Source organism: Impatiens glandulifera, chromosome 5 (assembly GCF_907164915.1).
Source record: "Impatiens glandulifera chromosome 5, dImpGla2.1, whole genome shotgun sequence".
Taxonomy (NCBI): domain Eukaryota; kingdom Viridiplantae; phylum Streptophyta; class Magnoliopsida; order Ericales; family Balsaminaceae; genus Impatiens; species Impatiens glandulifera.
The window spans coordinates 10,433,156-10,446,943 of record NC_061866.1 but is presented as its reverse complement, the minus strand read 5'-3'; the positions used below and the strand labels follow the sequence as shown (position 1 = coordinate 10,446,943).

The 13,788-nt window shown below is 34.0% G+C and overlaps 1 non-coding gene across 1 annotated transcript; it reads left to right on the top strand.

Moving 5' to 3' along the window:
* The first annotated feature begins 513 nt into the window (after positions 1-513).
* Positions 514-602, top strand: TRNAY-GUA. The gene is given in 2 exon segments: positions 514-550; positions 567-602. It is a non-coding gene; the product is annotated as a tRNA-Tyr (tRNA).
* Positions 603-13,788: the final 13,186 nt, after the last annotated feature.

Genomic DNA, 13,788 nt, shown 5'->3' with positions numbered 1-13,788 from the left:
CTAAAGATTGCAGGGTCCGAGAATCAAAGTCAGGACCCAAAGCAATAATCACACCACTAAAACTAAATGCACATGTGAGAACTTAAGCTAATAGTGTTCTCAGGAGACTTACAAATTAGTCATTCATTTAAAGGTCTGTATGGTCTTTGTAAATATAAGCTGCAGGTAACTTGAGCTAATAGTGTTCTCAAGAAACTTACAAATTAATCATTCATTTGAAGATCTGTATGGTCTTTACATTTCTAGAAGTCATTTTAGGTGTCTGATGTGCAGCTTTGAGTTACAGAATTGTATAAAACTTGCATTATTCGTAATACAGGTTCAGTGGAAGATGATACCTTTCTCATCATCTAATCGTCAATATGTCTCACAATGTAGTTGTTGGGTTAATTTAAGTTTTGATTGGACTTGGATATTATAACTTGTGTTTTTAAAAGTTGACTTTGATTATTATTTATTAAAATTTTAATAATATATCCATCTTCAATAGATAATAAGATTGCATAAACAAATCCGACCTTAGCTCAGTTGGTAGAGCGGAAGACTGTAGTTGTTGTTAACAGGTAATCCTTAGGTCGCTGGTTCGAATCCGGCAGGTCGGAATTTTTTTAAACTTTCTTTTATCCATTCATTTTTACGGCTATTTATTACACCATCACATGATGGATCTCAAAGTTCATGTTTTTTTTCCACTTATATTGTATTTGATACATTCAACCCACTAAGGTAGCATAGTGGTAAAAGTCGGTTTAAAAGACTAAAATGTCACCGCCGGTTCGATTTTAAACGAGTCATTCTAGTTTTCCTTAACTAAATATTTTTTTTAATAGGAGTAAAAATAAAAAATAAAAATTAGGGGTTGATGAGTTAATTAGTGGAGTATTTTAATTTGTCCTATAGTGAGATTTGTTTCAAACATGCTTTTTTACTATGGTAAATATTATTTCATACTGTTTATGATTACTATTCAATCATAATTTTTTTTTTTAAATTCAATGCCTTGGAGTATTATTTCTTTTTTTAGCATTGTTAAATGGTATCCAACTTTTTTTTTTTACTAAATTATAATATTTGATTTATAATAAAATAAGATAAATTGACACGACAACAATCAAATTAATAGTGACAACATGGACAATTGAACAAAACGATAAAATTAAAGCATATAACCATCCCGCCATTTAAAGTTCCTAATCAAGGACGTGAGAATGGGAAACAAAATAAAATTTTGAGAACGGTAATGGTTAATAACATTTTAAAAATAAATAATATATATATATATATATATATATATATATATATTCAAAATTTTCTCTCTTTTTTTAATCATTTTTCACTATTCATATTATTATACTATACTATTTACTATTATTATTTTGGTGTACTCCACAATTTGATATTCTTAATTTTCTTAAATTTCAATTTTTTTTAAATGATATATAAAATAATATTATGAAATGGATAGTAGTGTTAAAATTTTGAAGAGGAAGATAAATTAAAAATGCAATATTATTCAAGTTGTGTATTACAAACAATTATGATATCTTTTATATAAAAGTTTTATTACTAACTATAATTAACAAAATTAATTGATTAATATTAAGCTATTAACAATTTTAATATAATTAACCGTTTTTTAATCTGTTATTAAGTATTCAAGGAGAAACGTAGTAGAACCAAAGTTTTACCTTAACAAAACAAGTCGATGAAACATTAAAATTCAATTATGTTGCAAACCCAATTCAGCCAACTCCATTTTTTTCGAATTACCCAATATATATAGCTCAAATTTCGTTCACAACAATCATAATTCTTCATCAGCTTTCAATCTTTGTTACTTTCGTTTTTTTCCAAATAAATCATTTTATCACTCCCTTTTATATTGACGAATCATATCGACAAACTTCTTATTTTCGGAGATTACAAGAGAATTAAAGAACTATAAAAAAAAAAACTCATTTTGATCTGACAAAGCGTCGGATCCGCAAACATTTCTTTTCAAAGAAGCCAATTTAGCATTTTTCTTTGTCTTTTTTGCCTTTCTTTCATTCAAGTCATCCTATTTAAAATTAGGGCAAGATGACTCAATAATTGGAGGTTTTCTTCTTCTTGTATCTGTCTTGGGTAACTTGCCAGCAAGTATTGGTAAAATGATTTTAGTTTTTTAAAACCTATTTTATTATTACCCATTATCCCTTCAGTGACTCAATAGTGTGATTTTACTCTAAGAGTACTTCTACACATGCATTTCACTGAACTTGTTAAATAATTGAAATGATAACTTCCCTCTAAAGCCATCACAATCTTACCATTATCAAACTCCATTAACTTCTTTAACAAGATAAAATATTCATATGTTGTCACACAACATCCACCAAGAAAATCACCAACAGTTGTATCATATCCAATAGAAATCATGATAACAACTTTATCACCTTGTATTGTTGGCAACAATCTTTTTCGTAATGGTTTCACCAGTGCCCTTACACTCTCGTTGCAAATATGTTGCATTTGCAGGATCATTTGAAGGATCAAGATTTTTAATAGAGACCTTCATTCCAAATCCTTGACAGTCAAAGCATTTCATTGATGCACCATATTTTGACTATTTACCTTTGCATTTAATGCATAACACATTAGGAGAAAGAGATAACTTTCTTGATGTTCCATTGTAGAGATCCTCCAATGACACATTGAGTGTGTCCTCTACTGCTTCCACCACCACCAAGAATCTCCATTCTTAAGAGAAATAGACAAAAACCTGAAATTCTTTAGCGAGAGGTGATCCGTTCATTTCTTCAAGAATGTCCGACTATTCTGAGTCATCCTCTCACTAGTAAAAAATGATCTTTTAACGTCCGGAAATTTGGCCGTTATTTATATTATTTTGGTCGGCACTAATCAATATTGTCCGGTTAAATTACGGACGTTAACGAACGGTAGAACCTGCCTGTTATTGAAAAAATCAACAATAACGTCCGAACTTTGTTCCGACGTTATTACTCAATTAAGGCCAAATTTTCAGTCGTCGTTTTTAATCAATAAATGCCGAATTTTCTTCGGACGTTATTGATTAATAAAGTTCATTTTTCCTACAAACGTTATTAATCAATAAAGTCCGTTTTCCTGCGAACGTTATTGATCAATAAAGTTCGTTTTCCTACTATCATTATTGATTAAAAAAAATACTAAAAACACGTTTTTAATCTAGAAACCTAACATTTATATTAAAACCTAATATTTAAACAACATTATATATATCACAAAACATATAACATGTTACAACAATCTATTCAAAAATATATATGTTCCAAAACATGAATAGACATTTGCAAATTTTGAACCTATATAGACATATATATGTTAAGTTTCTTCATTTCTTCAATCATCCTATATCCAAAAATCTGCAACAATCACATGAAAATGAAAATTTGGTATTTCAAAACTGTAGAAAGTAACGCTAACATAAGTAAAATATTTTATATAAAAAACAATAGAATCACATTATCATTGAAACAACAATCTTATTAACTGTTTTTGCAAACTCCAAGTTACTACAACTAATAGAAATCTTAGCCGAGGATTGTAAGAGAAGAAAAAAACCAGTAAAACCACAAATCTCATTAAGCTGAGCCTATACATAAAATAGATTAATTAAACTGACATTAAAGAAGACACAAGCACAAAAATACTACAACCCTAATCATAATAACAACAAAATGAATTGTTGATTTTAAAGAAATGACCTAATTTGTTGATCATGTAAAAAGTATAACAATTGTTGATTTTAAAATAATCTCTTACCAAATGTTTCACAAGAGAAGTAGAAAGACTTGTTAATCTTTATCTTTTTTTTCATTAGCTATATTTAATGAGACTAAAATTAATAAATTATATTAACATAAACAATTAATCAATATATTGTTCCCATTCCAATCATATTTACATGATTTTGAGGGCCAAACACTTGTTCCACCATATCTAAATCAGAATTAGAAGGATTTTCTTGTCTAACTTCACGCATCTTATCCTATAGTAAGTTAGTATATTAATTTAATTATAGCATAAAAAAATATCATAAAAATGAATAAAAAATTAAAAATACTTATCGACTGTGATTATACCTCGGGATCAATAGATTTTTCCTTCTTGGTATGAGTCTCAACAAAGACGTCCTCATAATATGGACGTTTCCCTCCCGTATTTCCGAAATATATTCAATGAAACACATTCAATATATGTTTATTAAAACCATCATCATCTTAAAAGGGCTTTCGCGTTTTATCCTCCGTACCTGTTTTAAAAATAGTCTCCTGCTTTTGAAAATCGGTTGTATAACATTTTATTTTAACCAATTATTCTTCCAGTCCTATGCATGCATAAGTTTTAGTGTTATTTAAAATATTGTAACAACAATATTATAATGTTGGTAACTAATGTCGATGACAACTAATGAGGAAAATACCTAAAGAATACCAGTCATTTAAAGATATTAGGGTTTAAAAATAAATCTCAAACAAATCTTTATCAAAATATTTTCTCTTGGAAATATTCCAAAAATATTTTGATGTTCCAAATTACAAAAATACTTTTGGATTTTGAAAATTGGAACCAAACATGCCTTAGGACCAATGTCCTAGGCCTGGTTCGTTTTTATTGATTGTGGTCTAGGACCCTTGGTCAAACCCATTGGTCCGGGATAAGAAGCCTTAGTCGATGTGTTAAGGACTCTCATTCCTTGGTTGGGATTATCGGTCGGGGTGTAAAAACCACCAGTCCTAGGTTAGTACTGGGCAAAATTTACCGGTCCTGGGTTAAGGAATTCTCGATCATGATCGAGTTTCATTGGTCATAGGTTTGGGAAGTCTCAGTCGGGGTCGAGATTCCTCGGTCCTAGGTTTGACCTCTTGGTCCTAGGTGGAAGTCATTGGTCCTAGGTTCGGAAAAACTCAGTCGGATGTGAGACTCCTCGGTCTTAGGTCTAATTCTCAGTCAGATGTAAAAATCATCGATCGGACCTCTTAGTCCTAGTTGAAGAACATCGATAAGACTTCTTGGTCCTCAATGAAGAACATCGATCAGACCTCTCGATCCTAGATGAAAAACCTCAGTCGGACCTCTCGGTCTTAGTTAAATTTCTCGGTCGGACCTGTCGGTCTGGACCTCGATCAGACATACCGGTCCTCAAGAACATCAAAATTTCAGGTTTTGCAATTTTGATAGAGGCTTGGATTCTTCAATCCAAGGGTCTGGGTAGCTTCACAAAGCTCCCATGAACATTTTGAACATCACCCCCAAGGTATTAATCGACTTGGGTGATGATCAATTTTTTCAAAATAGTTTGTAGCCAAAAATTGGATTTTTGGTTTTAAAGTTTTTTTGAAGTGTAAGGAACTAGCCGACAGCTTCTTCATACTCCATATACTTGAACCAAAACAAGAACACTAGCGGTTCGTCTGGTTCAATTCAAGAACTAAAAAATTTCCATTATTTTGAAATTTTTTATTTTATCAAATATGATCGGGATGAATCAAACATGATTCAAATAATTACCCAACATCATTACAATCATGGTGGAAAACTTTCTAGACAGTTGTTCTTGAGGATTAACTCAAGAACAGAAAACCTGATTTTTTTAATTTTCTAAATTCAAATTTAAGTAATTTTAAGACCAATTGATCGGTTATAGCTTTCATATAAAACTTAGAAATGATCCTAGGATTGATTTCCAATCAAAAAACCGAACAACCAAACAATATATAAGCTTATGAAAATTGAAATACAAAAATTTCAAATTCAAACTAGAAGTATGAATTAAAGGGTGATTGAAAGCATATCAGAGATTGGAGAACACATCTTAGACCTTAAGAAAGCTTTGATGATGCTCAATTCCAAGCTTTAAAGCCTTACATAGATTTTCGAAAAATCTAAAAGCTTAAAGCTTTAATGGAGGATTTTCTGTAATTTGCGATTTGAGGGTGGAGATTTGATCTCTTAGCTTCAATTTATAGCCTCCCAGAGTTAGTTTATCCATCCAAATAGATTGAATCAGTCAAAATCCAATTATGGTATCTTGGTTGTTGTTCATTCAACTTGCCGGAATAGGGATGAATCATCCCTATTGATGTAGTAAAAATGATCACTGAAGTATGGTGATCATTTTAGCTTATGAATCAGCCGATTCAGTTGAATATCGGTTGACTATCGGTTGTATTCTAACATTGTAAAATCAAAGGATGATACATCATCCTTATCTCTCCCGCGTCGCGACGAGGAAGACAGTGGTGGTTGAAACAACGTTATTTTGGGCGTGAACGCAGACGCAAAGCGGTCTGTAAGTGTTCTGTCTGTGTTTAGGCCATTCCGTTGCGTTCTAGCCGACGGAGCTAACGCTCGGTTAGATGGTCTGCTACATCGCGGGTGCACGGTCCTTTGGTTGCAGCGGGCTATATGGGCGCGGTCGCGACTGTAGCTTTCCTCCAGTATTTCGGCTACACCCGATTACGATTTTATTTTTATTTTAAATTCTTTAAGGGTTTGTTTGAAATTGATTTTTCTTTCACCATGTAAGCACTAAAAATCTACACTCTAATTTATAATATTAAAATAATTAAAAATAAATAAAATTGAAATAATTAACCCCATGGCCAAAACCAATTAAAATAATTGATTAGGCTAATTATTGTGATAATTAAAACCTAATTAATTAAGGAAAATGGTCAAAATAATAAAAATAAAATTATTTAGGGTAAATGTTGTACTCATTTATCTTACAATAATTTAAAGAAAAAAAAGAGACAAAATCAAATAATTTAGAATGAATTGTTGTATCCATTTCATCTAAAACAGTTATTTAGTTAACCCTAAAAATAATAATAAATTGGTAAAATATTTGCAATACTTATTTTAATATTTTGTGTATTTAAAAAGATCAAAACTAAAGCCAAAATGTTGAAAAAATCAATTTCAAACAAACCCTTAATGATTGAATAAAAACTAAAATTGTAATCGGGTGTAGCCAAAACCGGCAAAGGAAGCTACAACCGAAAACTGGGCCATCAAATGAGCGATGAGATCTTATCCAACAACCCAAGCGCGCAAAATAGCCCACTACAACAGAGGCAATGCGCACCTGCGCCGCACCCTATAAACTCAATGGAAGTTAGCTCTGTTAGCCAAAATGCTAACCGAACGCCTAGACATTGACGGACTACGGACGAAACATCCAAACGCGCTCAAAACAACGTCATTTTGAGCGCCACCTTCATCTCCAATGCGACAATATAGTAGATAAGATCAAAGACACGTCTTTGATATTCTTTTTTTGGAACTCCCTCATTAGTCAACCATTTAGGCTGATTTAAAACCTGAAATAATCACCCTACGATGGTGATCATTTCTCTTACAAGAATAGGGATGATTAACTTATGGAAGAACAACCAAAACGTCATTAATGACTTTTGGTTGATTCAGCCCACTTGGATCCTCCACTGACTCAGGGATAATATAAATATATCTCTTGAGTCATTATAAAGGTAAGAGATCTACTATCCATCTTCCAATCTTTGATTTTCAAAAATCCGCCATTAAAGCTTCAAGCTTTCAGATTTTTGAAACTTTGGATAAGGCTTTAAAGCTTGGATTTGAGTATCCCAACAACTTCCTTAAGGTCTAAGGAGTGTTCTTCAATCCTTGGTAAGAATCCAATCACCCTCTAATTCATATTTACAGTTTGAATTTAAAATTTTTATATTTTAAATTGCATAAGTTTGTATATTTGTTGTTTATGGTGTTTTATGGTTGAATATTGATCCTATGATTATTTAGAAACTATCTCGATATGATAGAACCGATCAATCGATCTTAAAAACAAAAATCTAAATTTGAATTTTTAAAATTCAAAAGTTGGGTTTGTTGTTCTTGGGTTAATTCGATTGAATCACAGTCCATAAAGCATCCCAACATGATTGTAATGATGTTGGACAATTGTTTGGATCATTTTTGATCCATGCCGATCATGTTTGATCAAAACCAATTTTTTTGAAATAATTGAAAATTTTGAGTTCTTGATTTGGTCAAAATGAACATCCATTGTTCTTGTTTTGGTATAAATCAAGTATATGGAAATATCATCGCTATAGACAAATCAATCGATCATAAGACCTATACGAGATACCTTGAGAAATGTCATAACGCCTCTCAGATGGGTATCCCAAAAGAGCGAAAGAATTACTTGATCGTCTTTCTCAAAGAATACGAGAGGGTAAAGAAAAATGAAGAGGAAGTTTCTAGTGTATGGTCAGGCTACAGTAAGACTACGAGTCTATGATCCCTAACTTTTTCCCTTTTTTACTCTCTATAAAATATCAACAAGAGAGCTCTATTTGTAACAAACTTAGAGATTATGTGCATACAATAACTTTATGTTTGATTATCGAATCACAAAAAGAGATGATCACTCTCTAGGATTCATTTTATATGCATATGCATTGCATTTTTAATTTGTTACAACTACAAACCCTCACCTATTTATTTTCGTAACAGTCCATGACTTTGACAAGCTGACACGACCCATATAAAAAAAATCTAAAAACAAGATGTTTTATACGCCACCAAATGGTCGAAGAACTCCCAGTACCTGAAATGGTCTCTATGACCGAATTTAGGGAAATGAATGCATCTTTATAACATGTAACGGAGCAACTCGTGTTTATCACAACTTCTTTAGCTAATCAAAATTTTTTGTCTACATCCCAAAAACATACCTTATTCTTCTCGATTTCCTAACTAGGCAATTAAAGTTATGTTCACCCCCATTAACCCCTGTCCTACTTGTCAAAAAGCTCAAGAAGAAGTCTATTTAAGAAGACTCTAAAGAGGATACTGACATAACCATACGGGTACAACATGAGGAGGTAATCAACCCCCTATGATCATAAGAAAAATAAATTTCAGTGGTTGACCAACCACCACTAACAAAATATGAACGTCAGATGGCTCTAGTTCAAGCCATGAAAGCAGAAATGCAAGCCCAACTAAACAAGTTAACCAAGGTAAAAAGCACTGAAGAACATCATGACTTGAAAGACGCTATGAAAGCTATAGAACGAGTAGTTATTCCGGTAGGCGTCAAACTTCCAGCTCTATCCAAGTACATAGGAAATAGCGACCCATTGGTCTTTTTCAAAATGTACGCATCCGCAATGACCCCACTGCGACTTGGAGAACCAACTATTCTCCAACTATTCCCCCATTACCTTGATGACGCTGCTCTGCGCTGGTATCACCAGCAAAAGATAGTATATGTATAAAGCATAAATGAACTGACTGTAGTGTTCATAGAACGCTTCATAATGCATCTCAACCTCGAACGACCAAAAAAGAGGTTGAAGAAAATCAAAAAAGAAGAAAATAAGAAATTATCCATGTTTATCGAAAGATGGAAAACTGTCATCGAGGAAATCTATTCCCTCCCAAGAGAACATCGACAAATCGATATGATTTTGGGAAACGTTAATGAACGATATTCTATTGTATTTGTCGTCAAAACCTTCCAAATAATGAAGAAATTTCTAAAGAATGGCATTAACCTTGATTACGCTATCGAGAAAGAGGGTAAAGAGGAAAAAGCATTCAAAGTTACCCTACCTCCAAGTCGTTTCCCAATAAAAGAGAAGACAAAATTACACTAGGTAACCATTGCTTGGAAGGAGCAATCGCCTCACAAGGCGAGCCCATGTAAGCATCCACCGCCTAAGGTAGGTACAATCACTCCTACCAAGGTCACACTCCAAAGGCACCTAAATCTCCTAGATTATTTGACGACTTAGGAATGCCATTTTTACACCTTAGATATCTAATAAAAAAATCCGGTCTAATATAATACTCATGCTTGTTTATTGGACCGGAAAAAACCAAAAAAAATGTCTTTTGAAAACTAGCCCAAAAAAGCCTAAAAACGATGATCCAAAAGATAAATTTCAAAAATGCTCAAGTCTCGAGTCTCCTTGTACCTTTAGAATAACCGACGCGAGAAATCGTAAAATTTGAATATAATATTGTTGTTGGAGAAAATTAATCAAAGGGTCATTTCGAAGCCTGTTTATGAGTCAAACTATTGTTTTTATAACGACTCAATTTCCGGAACCCGTGACACGTTCATATTGTACGTTTTGAAAAATCTGAAATTTTGAGTATAATCTTGTTATTTGCAAATGTGTGCAGAAGGCGTTCAAAAGAGGAGAAAACGAAAGATCGGGTCAAACCCGAGTAAACTCGCCAATTGACGAGCCCACCAAGGTCAAAGAAGGGTCAAACACCTCTCAACATAATGAAGGAGGTGTTGACCGGTCTTCTAAAGTTGAATTATTTGAAAAGAGGCAAATTTGAGTTTTGGATAGTCATTAAGCTCTAATGGACCCTGAACTTCCAAAATTCTCACAGGCCTCAATATTCAATGGAATTTGACCATTTTGGATGTTCTAGAAAGGGAAATGAGTCATATACAATAACTATATTGAACATATTTGCCCTAGAATCCTCTAAATGGTCGAAATACCGACATCAAGAAAATGCGTCTAAAGGAAAATCAATTTGGACACCCTTCCACTTAAAAATTCATAACTTGAGTTTTAGTTGATGGTTTTAAGTGATTCAACTTGGGTTGGGAATCTGATTCACATACTGTTCGAATGGAACCGTCCTCGAAACTTGGCTCGACAACTAAGGCACTTTCCCGACCAGTACATTAGAGGCAACACTCCAGGTCTGAATCCCAGAAGCTAAATGGTTCATAACTCTTGAATCACATGTCCATTTTGAGTTTATGAGCTACCATTGAAAATCTATTTGAGTTATCTTTCCAATGATACCAACTAGACCCCCCAGTTCGCCACACATCTCACCTTAAGTCACCCGTAGTGAAACTGATGCATGAATCAACATATTTTGGTACAGTCATTTTCCTAATCACGAAAGTTGTGGGAAAGAGTCCTACCTTTCCAACGCCTACTCCCTCATCATGAGAGGAGTCCTGAGTCCAAAGATGCGGGCACATAAAGTCGTGAGTACAAGAGTTGCTAAAGTGCCGAATGTTAAATAAATGAAGAACTTTGGAAAATTGAAAGTCGGGCTAGGAAGGACCATCTAGGCTGATTCTAAAGGGATATTGAATTTCGTTATGTTAGGAATTTCCCATAAAAATTTCAGTCATTGGATAAAAGACGAAGCCGGAACGATTTATGTAAGATTAGGGTGCTAAGGGGAATGGCCAAAGAAGCAAAAATTTGGAAATAAAATAAAAAAAAAAAAAAAAAAAAAAAAAAAAGCTAAAGGGAGCATTACGGGTTAATGACCAGCCTACCTTTGGGGATTTTAATTTGTTTTGGAAAAGAGAAAGGGGTTAAAAAATAGAGGATTGGCAGTTTAGAAAAAAGATCAGTTAGCAAGAGGAGAGTAGCGGTTACCGAATTCAGGAGAGCAGTTCCATCGGAGATTGCTTAGAGGAATCCTGTTTTTGGAGGCTCCGTTCCGTCGAAGAAAAAGGAGAACAGTCACAAGACTATAATCGATAAACCTGCAGTTAGACGACGAAATCGGCAAAGAGATTCGTCCACGGGTGCCCTTCAACATCAGCCTCGCCTGTCGTGTGGGAAGCCAAGAGGAGAGTCTCGACAGTATTTGAAGAAGGGAAAGCTCGCATCAACAGAAACGAACAGAAGGAACGCTCGGCTGAAGCTTCTGCAACTTCTGTCAATTTGATTTTCTCTCTCGCTTTGTCTCTTCTCTTCGCTATTCAGGTACTCACACTAATCCAATGTATATCATAATGTTGATTGAGGCATCGGTTCTGTACACCGATGCCGTTCGTTTATTAAAATCTGATTCCAAGTTTTGTATATAGATTTCTAGTTTGATTCTTGATTGCTGCATTTTGGTTTTTGTTGCTGGCTGAATGATTAATTGATAGGCGTTAGTTTAGGTTTAGTGTAGGCTTAGGGAGAGATTAAGATCCTTTTTCGTCCTAAAATCACAGTTTCATCTTGTTGAAACTGTGAGAATCGTCTTTGCCAAAAGGAAGAATACACAGGCGAGATCCTTCAGCTGTTCTTCGTTTGGTGCCTCGCCTGTGAGCTTCGAAGGGCGACTCCTGTGTGCAGGCGAACTTCAAACAGTTAGGAGAACCATTGCTGTAAGTTCTCTTGCAGCCTGGAAGAAAGAGAAAATCCGGAAGAGGTCCGTTCATCCTGTAGATTAAGAAAAGATGTCGATTCGTTCCTGTGATGGTGAGATACTCCCTAATCAAATCTGCGAGCTGCAGCAGGAAGAAGGCGGAGCCTTGGCGCGACGAAAAGACCGACGGAGGCTTCGTCTGTGGAGCGACCTTCAATCTTGGATGCAGGACTGCCGGGAATCGCCCTTGGCCGGAAATCGCCCTTGGCCGGAAATCGCCCTTGGCCGGAAATCGCCATTGCCGGAGAAATACGGAGGGCCGACGAATTCCTTTTCAAATTTTGTTATATTTCATTTCCTCAATTTCTTGGGGAGTTGCAAACAGGCCCTTGGGCTTCTTTGAATTTTAAATAGGTATTTTCTATTTTAATTTCGAATTAAAAAATAATTCGAAATTAAAATATGCCTCGAACTCTTTTTTTCTTTTAATTGGACCCTTTCACTTTCTTTTTCTTTCATTTTGATTTAAAACTTTAAAAATCAAAAATAAAATAAACTCTAAGGTCAAACAACTTTAAAATTATGATTCAAACGTTCAAAACACTTTCAAAATTTCCCAAAAATTCAAAAATAATATTTTTTAAAAAAAAAAAAAATTCAGAATTTTTGGGACCCGTTTGAAAAAATGTTTCATATTCGGAGTTCTATAACTCCGAAAATTCCAAACTCGATTTCTTTAAGCTTCTAAAAAAATTTTAGACTATCATGTGAACTTTCGGGAATTTTGGGAATTATTTTTGAAAATGACTCATTTTAACGTGTTGTATTCGGAGTTTTCCTTAACTCTGAAAATTTATAAGGGGACCTTGGGTTAATTCATTCTCTTCTTTTATTCAAAAGAATAAACTTCTAATCCTCATCACTTACGCTCATTCATTCTTCCTCGGGAATCATTATTCTTTTTCTCCCTTGGGAATCGTGCTACATGGTTTTTCATTGCTTTATCTTTGCCAAAACCTCAGGAGGAATAGCCCTATACAAAATGATTAAGATTTTCTCACACAAGTAAAATAGTTCTGAACTTAGAACGAAAACGTAACAATTCTTCAAACATCAACTGGTCAATTACTTAAGAGTAGAGTCTGTTTATAAAGACATGCGTATATGACATAGCATCGTAGGCCCTTTCTTAATATGTAACCAAGACTCTTAAAACGAATCTCTGATTTTCTTTTCTTTAGTTTCTTTGGAAAGTAAACTAAAGTGGCAACTCAAAAGTCAAAAAAATCGATACATTCGCGAGTGTATCGATTTAAAACTTGTACGAGCCAATTCAAAAGGTCCATGCCAATTCAAAAGGCATGTGCTAAAAGGAAGGGAAAAAACGCGTACACCAGCATATATAAAAACTAGCATGAGAAGTTGTCATACGCTTTATGACGATATCGTACAACCGCTTGAACCTCAACGGGCGAACCTCCTTACTTTTTAGTTTACAACACGAACGATGTACAACCTATCAAAATCGAGATTTCAACTTTAAGAATACTCTTAGAGAGACACGTTATAGAAAAAGACTAACTCAAATCTCGATATGACCAACTAACGTTAATGGAT